Here is a 12638-nt window from a genome sequence, read left to right as displayed (position 1 = left end):
GGAAGAAGTGAGATGCTCAAGACGTGTTAATAAAGGGATTTCACCTAAAAGACTGTCACTGACAGCCAGAGACTGGCACAAAACTGAAGGCAGAGACAGTTTCAGAAACAGATAAATTGCTGCAATCAGGAAAGGAAAAGATTGCATCACATCATGAAACAAAATGTGGGACTCAAAATTCAAGAATTCAAGAATGAGACAATGAGAAGGGGAATGTTGGGATTTTTCCAAAGACATTGTCTCTCTTATTTGTATGGGACATGCTCCTTTCATTTGAATATATCTATGTACTGGCTTGGGGGTGGAGTCAGATTGTGTGTTTGTCTGCTCTTCACCTGCTGTCCTGAATTCAAACTGAGATGTTCTCTTTCTTTCTGCAGAATAGAATAGTCTGTTTATTGTTTTATTAGCCTACATGTTAATAATAAATATCAAACTCTTGTTTCTCAGTTAAAGTTGTCTTCTTGTTCAATTATTTATAGAAGATAAGTGATTACTCTGGGTTAGTGTGATTCTGTGAAGAGCCTCTATGTCTGTCATCTGCCTAATATTGTCCATAGTCACAGGCATAATGTTAACATTTCATAATGTTAAGGAAATACTTCTAAAGGGAGTATAGACATGTCAGAATAATTATTTCAAATGTATAGCAAGTAATCTCTCACACACCAGGAAATACTGTAAGAAAGATTAGACAAATCAGTTGAAAGCTACTATACTCATTCAATGTGGAAATATGCAGCTATACTTTGAAATAGCACGTATTCACTTTGGCATAACATGACTTTTAATTATCAGGAGCATTGTGTCAAAAGCTTGGGTTTTGCCTGTACAAGATGCTAAGTGACAATTTCCTAAAATGAAATTAAAGTTTTCTCCTGGGGAAGGAAACATACTATTGAATCCTGACATTCTATAGTAAGACCATCTGCTGGTTAGAGTAGAGCTTAGCTTCAGCTGTGAGGAAGCTCTTCTGCTCCTACTGTATTGTTCAAACCATCTTTTAATCCTATATGCACATGCTAATTCAGCATTTGCTAGGATGATACTGGCATTTCCATCTAAATGAGGTTTTGTTTCACTGTCACACAGTGTTGTCATTTTTAAAGCAAACTTTCATCTGTTTCAAACAAAAATATAGCTATAGCAGCCCCTGGTATTCTAGTGTATTGCTGGTTACGTTATAAGTTAGGCATTTTTATTGGCGGGGGCATGGAACTTATTTAATTATTTTCCTACAAATGTATTGTGCCCAAAGTAAATATTTATGAAACAGAATTTTGCACTAAAGGAATAACATGTTTGTTTGTTTTTAAAATGGTGAGAAAGACTTAACACAATCCAAAGGATAATCTATGGTAACACTTTAGCCTCATTGTGATAGGAAAGAATTGAATTAAATTTATTATGCATTTGTTATTCTGTGTGACAAATTTTGAATAGATTGTGGGCTTGAGCATGGAGTTATCTGTCCTCCTTTCCTTTGCATCCCCCTTTTCATACAGTACTTCTCTCCCTTTTATCTATCAAACTATGTGTGCGTGTGTGTGTGTAGGAATGTTGTATTCTAAGGTAAATGGAAACATCCTTTGAGATAAGAGAAAATTCACACTTTGAAAGTAATCCCAGGTATGCGGTTTAAAAAGATAACTTGAAGCTTCATTTCTCTTATCTTATCATATCTTTGCTCCCTCACAGGAGCAGAAATGATAAATGCACTATACAAGAATGACACATGGCAGCTACACTAATCAAGGCAGGACCTCTCTCAGATAGTAGAAAGCAGTGAAGGAGAAGCTGCCTTTACAGGAACAGGTTCTTCTCTTAAGCACCAAAAAGATTTATAAGGAAAGCCAACATTGTTAGACAATAAAACTTCTGAAGAAGAACTCAGAACCTCTCCCTTCCCCCAGACCTGGTAAAAAGCAAAAGAATAAGTGCCAGACTGATGAAATGCTTGGATATACCCTGCTTCCCTAACAAAGACCTTTAAAAAATATTTATTTTCCACTCCTTACTGCATGCACTGCTAGCAACTAGCAGAGATATTTAAAACACTGTTTAATTCCTGTTCAGGGTTTCAAAGAGAAAGTATTACTATAAAATATTAACTCATTTTCTTTCTTTTTTTCATTGTATATACCATCATTAATTAGGGGTGTGTACGGAACCGGCTAAACAATTTGACCACTGCTCTTGCCAGTTGTCATCTCTTGGTATAGAAAACAAATAGAACACATTTGTGACAGTTTACAATAAAATAAAACTATATCTGAATCTGTCAGTTAATAAGTGAACATGACAAGCTTAATTAAGTTTGGACAAAGTATGTATCTTAAATGATGTGTATAGAACAAGACGTATAACTGTTGAATGGATGGCTAGTATATCTTGCTATAAGCAGCTGGGCTGAACTGTAATATAGCTATTAACAAAGCTATGATTTCTTGAGTAAGAAGAAAGGAACAATATAGACTGTTGCCTTGGAATTTTCCTTCCTATTTTATATACTTCCCTTTTCTGTTTGAGACTGAAGGGAGCTGATATTAATTTAATGCAAGTTTCCCCCCAAAAAAAAAAATTCCAAAGAAGATGAACATTGTCTCAAATTGTTCAGTAGGGTTAAGGAATATAGTGGTAGGTTAGGGTACTATGCACTTTATTTATTTAATATATGTTTGCCCCACCTTTCCATTCAGTTGTCCAAGGTGTTTTACAAAAATATAAACTTAATGTCATAAAACTATCAAAATAAAGTCAATAAAGCAACAATAAAATCAGCAAGATAATAAGCAAAGCAATAAGAGTGTTAAAATCAGTAGCAAAATTCAACCGGGAAAGCACAGAAGATAAACAGATTTTTACCTAGGGTTTCATGGTAAGCAGTGTAGGTGAGTTGCAAAGGATATTCTATAGTTGGGTGCCATAATGGGAAAGTTGGGAATAATGGGAATAGTTGGGTGCCATTATGGGTGCCCATAATGGGTGCCAATTTCTCCAGTGGTCACCCACCTAACTTTCAGAATACATAGCAAGGTTTCTGAGGATGAATGAGCTATGCGTTGGGCGCAGGCACGTTGGAGACTTCCGGTCATATCTGGACAACGGGGGCAACTGGGCGGCAGGGAGGTACGGCAGGGAGGTATGCCGCTCCGATGGGCTTGCAAGTAAATGGACGCCAGCCGGGGGAAAGAGGTGAGAGGGGTAAGTGCACCATCCCCTGCTCTTAAAGCTAGACACCCCCTGCTGTCGAACAGGTGGAACTGCAGTTCTTCAAACTGGTTCAGAGGCCCATAAAAGGCCTCCAAACCAGTTCTGTGCACATCCCTAGTATAAGGAATCCCAATTTCATGATCCAGAGTGCTCCTAGGGATTGGTGTGCTCTCTTGTATGCTCCATTTGGGACTCCATCGCATGCTTCTTGTAATCTGCATGCCCTCTACGCATCAGTTTTCTTGGAGTTACCAGCAGCTTTGTGGGCGATTTATTGTCCACCAGCCATTCTGCAAGTTAGTTGTCAGTACTTCATGCCACTCTCCAGATCGGCTTTCTTGCCCAGCCTGATCTGCCAAGTCTTTCTTGCTAACCCAGGAAGCTGGGTCCCAGGAGGAAGCACGCTCCTAGAATCACCTCTACCGACTAACCTCTCCGACTTTCCTGCACCCGCCTTGGCCCGACTTCCTCCTGAGGAATAAAGTTCATTGGTGGTCCCTGGAGACCTCCATCCAGACCAGGTGATATGAGCCTTCGCCCCTCCTTGGGCCCAAAGTCTATCTCTTTGAGCCTCCTCACCGCAGTTCCATGCACATCCCTACCTTATACCCAAAATCATTTTCTGGGGGCAAATTACAAATGACCTTTATTGTCTGACAGGTTTGTTGGGAGGGACTGGCAGGGATCTCATTGTTGCTGGTCTTTCTTCCTGAGTGAAACAATATGGGAATTGCTGTGGTATGACAAGGCTTTTGTCATGAAAACTGAGTGCATAGACTTGATAAGGGAAATCTGCATAAATGGAAAAGTCCAGTAATCTAATCAGTACTTTTAATGGGTGCATCTCTTAGGTTCATATTGCTTGCTCAGCCGTGTGTGTGTGTGTGTGTGTGTGTGTGTGTGTGTGTGTTGGGGGGGGAGATTTACCTCTGCAAACCTTATCTATGTTCTTCCTGTTGAGCTAATGGGCACATTTGCTGGCTGCTATCCTTTTTGCGAAAGGAGGGGAAAGACAAGGCACTTCACTCTGAGGTTTACCCATTGAAAAGGGGAGGAGATGCATGCCCTCCCTAACATCCTAAGTGTCATGCCCTTGCTCTCAGATAGCGAGGAGGAAGGGGATGCTGACAGCCCTTCAGCTGATGCAGGGGTGCCTGAGGGGCAGAGCCTGGTTGTTGGTTCCCAAGAAACAGCTGAGGCAGGTCCGGTTGATGTCTCAGAGCAGGCACAGCAGTCTGAGGCAGCAGTGACAGGGATTGACGAACTGGAGGATGAGCTGTGCAGGCAACCCACATTGACTCCACAGCAGAGACGGGTCACAAGACAGCAGGCACAGCTGGAATCAATCAGGAGAAGTAAGCACCTCTTGCAGAGGGCTGATAAACCTTGAATCCCTGCCAGCTGAGAGTTATCAGCTTGAACTATAAAGCACGTCTACAGCTTGCAGTTAGCTGCTGGAAGGCAACATATGTCGTTCCTAGTGTCAACAGCTTTCAGCCTGAACCAGAGAGAGAAAAATATTTCTGAGCCATGTTTCACTTCTGCTACCCAATTTGGTCTTTTGTGAACTATCTTCCTGGACTTCCCTTCCAGGTGGCCAGATTACTGACACTAAGTAGACCCCGGAAGTTAAGTAGACCCCAGAAGTTTACCCATTGTAAAGAGGAGCAGATTCATGCTCTCCCTAACATCCTATGTAGACCCTAGAAGTTAACTACAAGCAGGTTAACTCTCTGCCAAGGCAATTTTCTGCTCCCATTTACAATTTGTTTGTTAAGAACCAAATCTAGGAGTGACTGGCCCACTATCACTAAATGACCTGTCCCCATGTATATCAACGGAGAGCTCACAATGCTGTGAGGCTCCTTAGCATATACAGAGTGAGATCTCCAAGCCTGGGGACTCAAACACAAACAAGGGGGCTCCTGGGAGCCAAGAGAAAAGCTTTGCCAGTAACATGTCTTCCTGGTCTCCTGGTGCCAGGCTATTTAGAAAAAAGACTCCCATCTCACTGAAGTAGGATCTTCCTAATCTCATGTGTACCATTTGTCATCTTTTTTGCAAAGTATATTGGTCAAAACAAACGTAAATTATCATTGCTAGTTGTTAATACTTATATCTCACTTTTCCTCCAAAGGGTTGGGTAGCAGCAGACATAAATTTCTCAGGCAGATTGCCATCAAAGCAACCTAAGACCCAACCTACTCTCAAAGCCTGTATTATTTAAGGCACCTGGTCATTCTTTGTTGCTTTGACCCAAAAGAATTTATACATTCTCCTGTAATGAGGAATCACATCTGTTTGTAGCATTTTGTCAGTCATAACAGCAGTGGCTGTCATGCTGCACCAATCAAACCAAACAGGATCTAGCAGTAGTCTATCAGGTTTATAAGGATGGCTTAAAAGTAAAGCAAGGTGGTTATATCTATTATCTTGCAGTAAACATTTCTGCCTGTTGTGGCTAATAAGCACTGAAAGAGTTGTCCCTTAATCTGGTCCTTTACTTACTTACTTACTTATTCATTCGATTTCTATACCGCCCTTCCAAAAATGGCTCAGGGCGGTCTACACAGAGAAATAATAAATAAATAAGATGGATCCCTGTCCCCAAAGGGCTCACAATCTAAAAGGAAATGTAGACACCAGCAACAGTCACTGGAGGTACTGTGCTGGGGGTGGATAGGGCCAGTTACTCTCCCTCTGCTAAATAAAAGAGAATCACCACATTAAAAGGTGCTTCTTTGCCCAGTTAGCAGAGGTTTAAAAGAGGCATTAATGACAGCAACCATCACAACACTCTGTGGCAATGAATTCTAATAAAAAAGAGTCAGCACACAGCAATACCCTAAAAAACAGACCAACACCAGAGATTTACAAATTAGTATGCCTGTTTCCACAGTACCAGGAGCCATTAAAAATATATTTCAAAATCAGTTACCTTGTTTTTGTTTTTTTCTACAGGTGGTCATTCCATGAGAACAATAAACAACAAACAATAACAACAAGTATTTATATACCACTTTTCAACAAAAGTTTCCAAAGTGCTTTACAGAGAGAAATAATAAATAAATAATATGGCTCCCGGTCCCCAAAGGGCTCACATTCTAAAAAGGAAACATAAGATAGACACCAGCAACAGTCACTGGAGCTACTGTGCTGGGCGTGCGTAAGGCAAGTTGCTTCCCCACTGCTCATTAAAGGGAATCAACACGTTTAAAAGGTGCCTCTTTGCCCAGTTAGCAGGGCAAAAAGAAAAGAAATGTATACAGATATGTTTTTAACATAATGAGTTTCAGCAAACTTGGCAGCTTGTTTCTAGGGATGTGCACGAAGTTTCTTCAGCACCGGCGGGGGTAGTCCTTTAAGGTCGGGGGAGGGTGCACTTACCCCTCCCGCCGCATATCCCCCACCGGCGCTCCATCACTGTTAAGTGCCTCGGGGCGGCAGCGTTCCTCCCTGCCACCCCGTTTCTGTCATTGGCCAGAAGTGGCCGGAAGAAGCAAGTGCGCATGCGCCCATTGCGGGCGTGCACGCACTCGTCTGCCGTGCGGGTGCGCGCGCACGACGGGCACACGCACACTTGCTTTTTCCAGCCACTTCCAGCCAATGACAGAAATGGGGTGGCAGGGAGGAACGCCGAGGGCCTTAACAGTGACAGAGCGCCGTTGGGGAATATGCGGCGGGAGGGGTAAGTGCACCATCCCCCGCCCTTAAAGGACTACCCCCGCTGGTGCCGAAGCACCGAAACGGCCCCCGGAGCTGAAACGTTTCGGAGGCCTCCATAATGGCCTCCAAAATGTTTCGGGCACAAGCCTACTTGTTTCACTTTCTAAATGAGTACTTGCAGAGGTTTGAGCATGGGTGTTTGATTGCCTATAAAAACTTCGCCCTTTTTTGGCAGACCATGAAGGTCATCTTTCCTCTGAGCCACACAGCAAAGCATAGCAGTAACTGTTCTTTGTGCTAATTGTAGAAATGACTGTGGCTGGTATCCTGATTAACAAAGCACCAGTACAATGGAAGAAACACCTGTGCTTCTGAAAAGTTCAACTAAGTTACTCCACTGCTGGCTCAGTGGTGGGGGCAAATTCTGATGACTTCCTCTGCCCCAGAAAGTGCTTTCAGCTGTCTGTAAAAAAAAATTCCTGAGGGTCATGCAGGGACCCTCAGGGACACATATTTTTTTTTGGGGGGGTGACCTTTTCTGAAGGAAGCAGAGGGCACTGAAACTCCCAAGGGTGCAGATTCTCCCTGGGCATTTGAGAGGTTTTCCCCTCATTTTACTGAGCTCCCCCACCCATGGGTTACCTTTTCACTTTCCCTCACAATGTTTTCCTTCCCACTCAACCGTTAAACGGTGTTTTTCTCCTGATATAAAAACACTTTTCTATCCCCTCAAACCTATTTATCTCTACCCAAAAGTGTCTTTCCTCTCCCCCAATCCCCAACCCCAAATTTAAGTGAGATGTTGCTGTTCAGGCTTGTACCCTGTAAGCACTTGGACAGGGTTAGTCTGGAACTCTGCTGCTACAACTGGTAGTTGTAGCTTAACGTCCATTCTTAGCTTAATGTCTTAGCTTAATGTCTGTTCCAGGCAAATTGATGGAAAGCATCCTCAAGGATAAAATTCTAAAGCACATAGACCAACAGACCCTACAGGGAGAGAACCAGCATGGGTTCTGCAAAGGTAAATCTTGCCTGACCAACCTTTTGGACTTCTTTGAGAGTGTCAACAAGTGTGTGGATCAAGGTGATCCAGTTGACATACTATACCTGGACTTCCAAAAAGCTTTTGACAAAGTTCCTCATCAAAGACTCCTGAGGAAACTTAGTGGTCATGGGATAAGGGGACAAGTACATGTGTGGATTGCTAACTGGTTGAAAGACAGGAAACAGAGGGTAGGTATAAATGGAGCGTTTTCACAATGGAGGGAAGTAAGAAGTGGGGTCCCCCAGGGATCTGTATTGGGACCAGTGCATTTTAATTTATTCATAAATTATCTAGAAGTAGGGGTAAACAGTGAGGTGGCCAGCTTTGCAGATGATACCAAACTCTTTCGGGTAGTGAAGTCCAAAACAGATTGTGAGGAGCTCCAAAAGGATCTCTCCAAACTGGGGGAGTGGGTGACAAATGCGCTTCAATGTTGGCAAGTGTAAAGTGATGCACATTGGGACGAAAACCCCCAACTTCAAGTATACACTGATGGGATCTGAGCTGTCGGTGACTGACCAGGAGAGGGATCTTGTGGTCATGGTGGACAGCTCATTGAAAGTGTAAACTCAATGTGTGGCAGCTGTGAAAAAGCCAGTTCCATGCTAGGGATCATTAGGAAGGGGATTGAAAATAAAACTGCTAATATTATAATGCCATTATACAAAACCATGGTGTGGCCACACCTGGAGTACTGCATACAATTCTGGTCACCACATCTATAAAAGGATATTGTAGAACTGGAAAAGGTGCAGAAGAGAGCAAACATGATGATCAGGGGCTTAGAGCAGCTTTCTAATGAGGCAAGGCTACAACACCTGGGACTATTTAGTTTAGAAAAAAGATGACTGCGGGGAGACATGATAGATGTTTATAAAATCATGCATGGAGTGGAGAAACTGGATAGAGAGAAATTATTCTCCTTCTCACATAACACTAGAAACAGGGGTCATCCCATGAAATTGATTCCCGATAAATTTAGGACCAACAAAAGGAAGTATTTTTTCACACAACACATAATCAACCTGTGGAATTCTCTGCCACAAAATGTGGTGACAGCCAACAACCTGGATGGCTTTAAGAGGGGGTAGGATAACTTCAGGGAGGAGAGGTCTATCATTGGCTACTAGTTGGAGGGCTAAAGGCCACCTCCAGCCTCAAAGTCAGTATGCCTCTGAGTACCAGTTGCAGGGGAGTAAGAGCAGGAGAGAGGTCATGCCTTCAACTCCTGCTGTAGGCTTCCAGTGGCATCTGGTGGGCCACTGTGTGAAACACCATGCTGGAGTAGATGGGCCAGCTGGGCTGTTCTTATCCAGCAGGGCTGTTCTTAAGTTCTTATAGTGCTTTTCCTATTATAGCTGTACTCAATTAGCCAGGATGTCAGCCAGTGACTTTACTTCCATATATCCTGTTTTTACATTAGTAGTGGAGAATGGTCTCATTCAACTTTAAGTTTTACAATTCAGGTTTATTGCACTAAATTGGCAAAGATGCATTTTTTAAACTATGACTTAAAACAGCGGGATAGCAACAGTTCCTGTTCAACCCAGCACAACTTTCCTCCTAGTGGCTGTTGCTGGTGTCACTCTTGTGCATATTTTTAGATTGTGAGACAAATGTGAACTATGGATGTGCACAAACTGGTTTGGTAGTCCTTTCTGATCCAGAGTTCAGGTCAGTTCAGTGGTTGTGGTGGGTTACCTTTCAGGAGTAGGGAGGGTGCTCACCCCCCCCCATTTCACCTGCTTGCACTGTTTCCAAAATTACTAGCGTGGGGTGGAAGCATACTTCCTTGCCATCCCGGTCAGCATTGGACCGGAAATGGCCAGTGTACATGTACACATTGTACATGTGCACCAGTCAATTCTGGTCCTACGCTGACCGGGGCAACAGGGAGGTAATCTGGCATCCTGTGCCAGCAGTTTTGGAGAAAGTGCCAGCGGGAGAAATGTGGCAGAGTCCAGGGGAGTGAGCATCCTCCCTGCTCCCTGCTGCCACAAAATCGGCCAAACGCCTGCTCATACACATCTCTATTGTGAACCATACATTTGACTTTGAGAGATGCTCAAGATTAGGTTTTCGCTAACTAAGACTACTCAAAGAGAACGGATCAAGGTCAGGAGATGGCCTTGCATTCTGTGCAATTTTGTTCTTATGCTGCATGACTGTGAAATCATCAAGATAGGTCAAGAATTCTGGTCCCCTGTTCACACAAAATAATGCACTGGTTTGGACCATATTATTAAGAGGATGAGTGCATGCTGAGTGCATGCCTGTCATGATATATTTCATGACATCCTGATGCCTGCCCCCAGCACATCTCTTAATTGTGTGGAGGGCACGTCATCCAAATGGCAACTCTGCATGGTGCCAAAGGGGTGTGTGGGTACAGTGCCGAAACATGGGGGGAAAATGTCACAATGGGCAAACACTTGGCATGTCCCTATTTCAGTCATGTGGATCAGGAAAGTATCACCTGAACTGGCCCAATGTTTCCATTTAATATAAGTTGTTATTTGTAAGGGTTTTTAAGAGGGCAATAGCCCTCTTGTGGCATGTTGCCACAAGGGTTGGATTCCCATTTATTTCATATCAGGATTGTTACTGTGGCTTTGGCAATGGGAGAGGAGTAAAGTAAATGAGTTTGATTTTAGCATAAAGTAGGGAAAGGAAGGCATGCTTTAGTTCTCATTATTTCTTGTAGTTACAGATTTATTACCAGTGTGAGCTGTTTTTCCAAAGGAAAAGTAGTAGTTAAGCTTCTATTTTCTTTCTATCCATGTAACATGTAGGCCCGTTTTTAACAATGTATTTCAAAACAAAGTAATAAACAATCTCAATTTTATAAAAACACACACACCCAGAAATCACAGTGTCTTAATGTGATCATAAATTTTCAAAACCCAACAAGGAAAAAAAAATAGAGTCTTCTAAGATCTTTTGTCTTTAAGCAGTGTTGAGTGCTTAAAATCAAATTTATTGACTTACACCAAACTTGAAAAAGACATTTTAATTTTGTTTCTTAAGATGAGAAAAGATAAATTAATTGTTTCTAATCCAATGAAACGAGGTTATGAATATCCAATATGAATGCATATTTATAATGAAAATTAAAGACCAAATTCTGCTTCTATGGGGGGGAAAGCAAACACCTTTATCACTTAATCAAACAGACTGGAATCATGGCAATTGAGATTTTCAGAAATAGAAAAATGCATTGATCTTACTGCTTGTTAATGGAGGGAGTTACTAAAACTTTAATGCCTTCTTGACAACAAAGTTTATTTTATAAGCAGAGAACTCAGATTTTCAGGGGAGAAAGAAAGATGTGCCATATTTTAGATAATGAATTTGTGGGTAGTCATCATGTTCAAAATCAGCTGCATAATACTTCACCTGCAGGTATTTTATTGCCAGAGAAGAATTGGCAGATTGCATTCCTATCAAGTGAATTAAAATGTGGAGGTGCAATCACTGAAGCAAAGTTTGTCATGACCATTTATAACCTGTTGCAAAAGCGAAGCTTGAGAAGATCCTAAGACATAATGATGGACCTCAATAGTTAACTCCCACATTATCAGCCTGCACTAGAAAACATCAGTTTCTTTTTTAAATGCATTCAGTTAATTAGTGAAGACAGGAAGCCACATCTGTCTAATTCTTCTCAGGATAACAAACCATTTGTCTTTATTTTTATCCTAAAAGACAGCAGAATACACCTCATCTGAAGAAATGCATCTTTGAAGAGAAATAATAGATATTCTTTTCTTAGGCACCTTATATTTGGCTTGGCTGCTTTTATGGTAATGGAGCTGATTTTTTAAAAAGCTATTTTCTTACATTAACTCATCTCATTGAGATAAAGTACTCCCACCAAAAAGAAACTTTACAGACAACATGTTTACTTTATAGTTTTTATTGAAAGGTGCAAATAGTCTATAGTTTATTTATTTTATTTTTTACATTTTATATCCTGCTCTTCCTCCAAGGAGCCCAGAGCAGTGTACTACATTCTTAATCAGTTATTTCTCCTCACAACAACCCTGTGAAGTAGGTTAGGCTGAGAGAGAAGTGACTGGCCCAGAGTCACCCAACAAGTATCATGGCTGAATGGGGATTTGAACTCAGGTCTCCCCGGTCCTAGTCCAGCACCCTAAATAACAACCAATTAAGGATTAATTCAAGGATGATTGTACCAGATTTGTTCATTATACTAAGCTTAAATTAAAGTTGAAGTTTCCTGTCTCCAAGTGTGTGTGTGTAGTAGGGGTCTCATCAAATGCTGTGGTAGTGTAATAAAAATACAAAGACTTGGATCACAAGATGTTCTTGAGCAAATAAATGGGAATTTGACTCACACAAGGTAGCACCTCCTAATTTCTGTTGATATTTCTCCTTCTGCAGCTTCCCAACATACATCAGAGTGGCGGGTGTAATTCCCACACAGATTAAATTCCTACCTCCTGTCTGGTTGCAGAATGCTGGAAATCTCAAAAAACAATACACATGTTTTGTTGCTTTCTGTCCAAGTAACTCCAGGTGTAATTTGGTGCCACCATATTGATCAGTTGTGAGTCTCTGTGGTGTCTGCCTGGAGTTATTCTGTGGCAATACTACACAAACTCTTACACCATCCAATTTTTGCTTTTCCTTGTACTTCTAGCAACATTCCCTCCACTGTCTTCCCACCATCCCTGGTGTAGGCAAGCTTTCA

The 12638-nt window shown here is 41.8% G+C and overlaps 1 protein-coding gene across 21 annotated transcripts in view; it reads right to left on the bottom strand.

Moving 5' to 3' along the window:
• Positions 1-12638, bottom strand: part of TENM3 (teneurin transmembrane protein 3) — a 2371016-nt gene that overhangs the window by 1812178 nt on the left and 546200 nt on the right. The gene's annotated exons all lie outside the window — the stretch shown is intronic.

This window comes from Hemicordylus capensis, chromosome 5 (assembly GCF_027244095.1).
Source record: "Hemicordylus capensis ecotype Gifberg chromosome 5, rHemCap1.1.pri, whole genome shotgun sequence".
In the NCBI taxonomy this organism is placed as follows: Eukaryota; Metazoa; Chordata; class Lepidosauria; order Squamata; family Cordylidae; genus Hemicordylus; species Hemicordylus capensis.
This window is presented reverse-complemented; position numbering and strand designations above follow the sequence as displayed.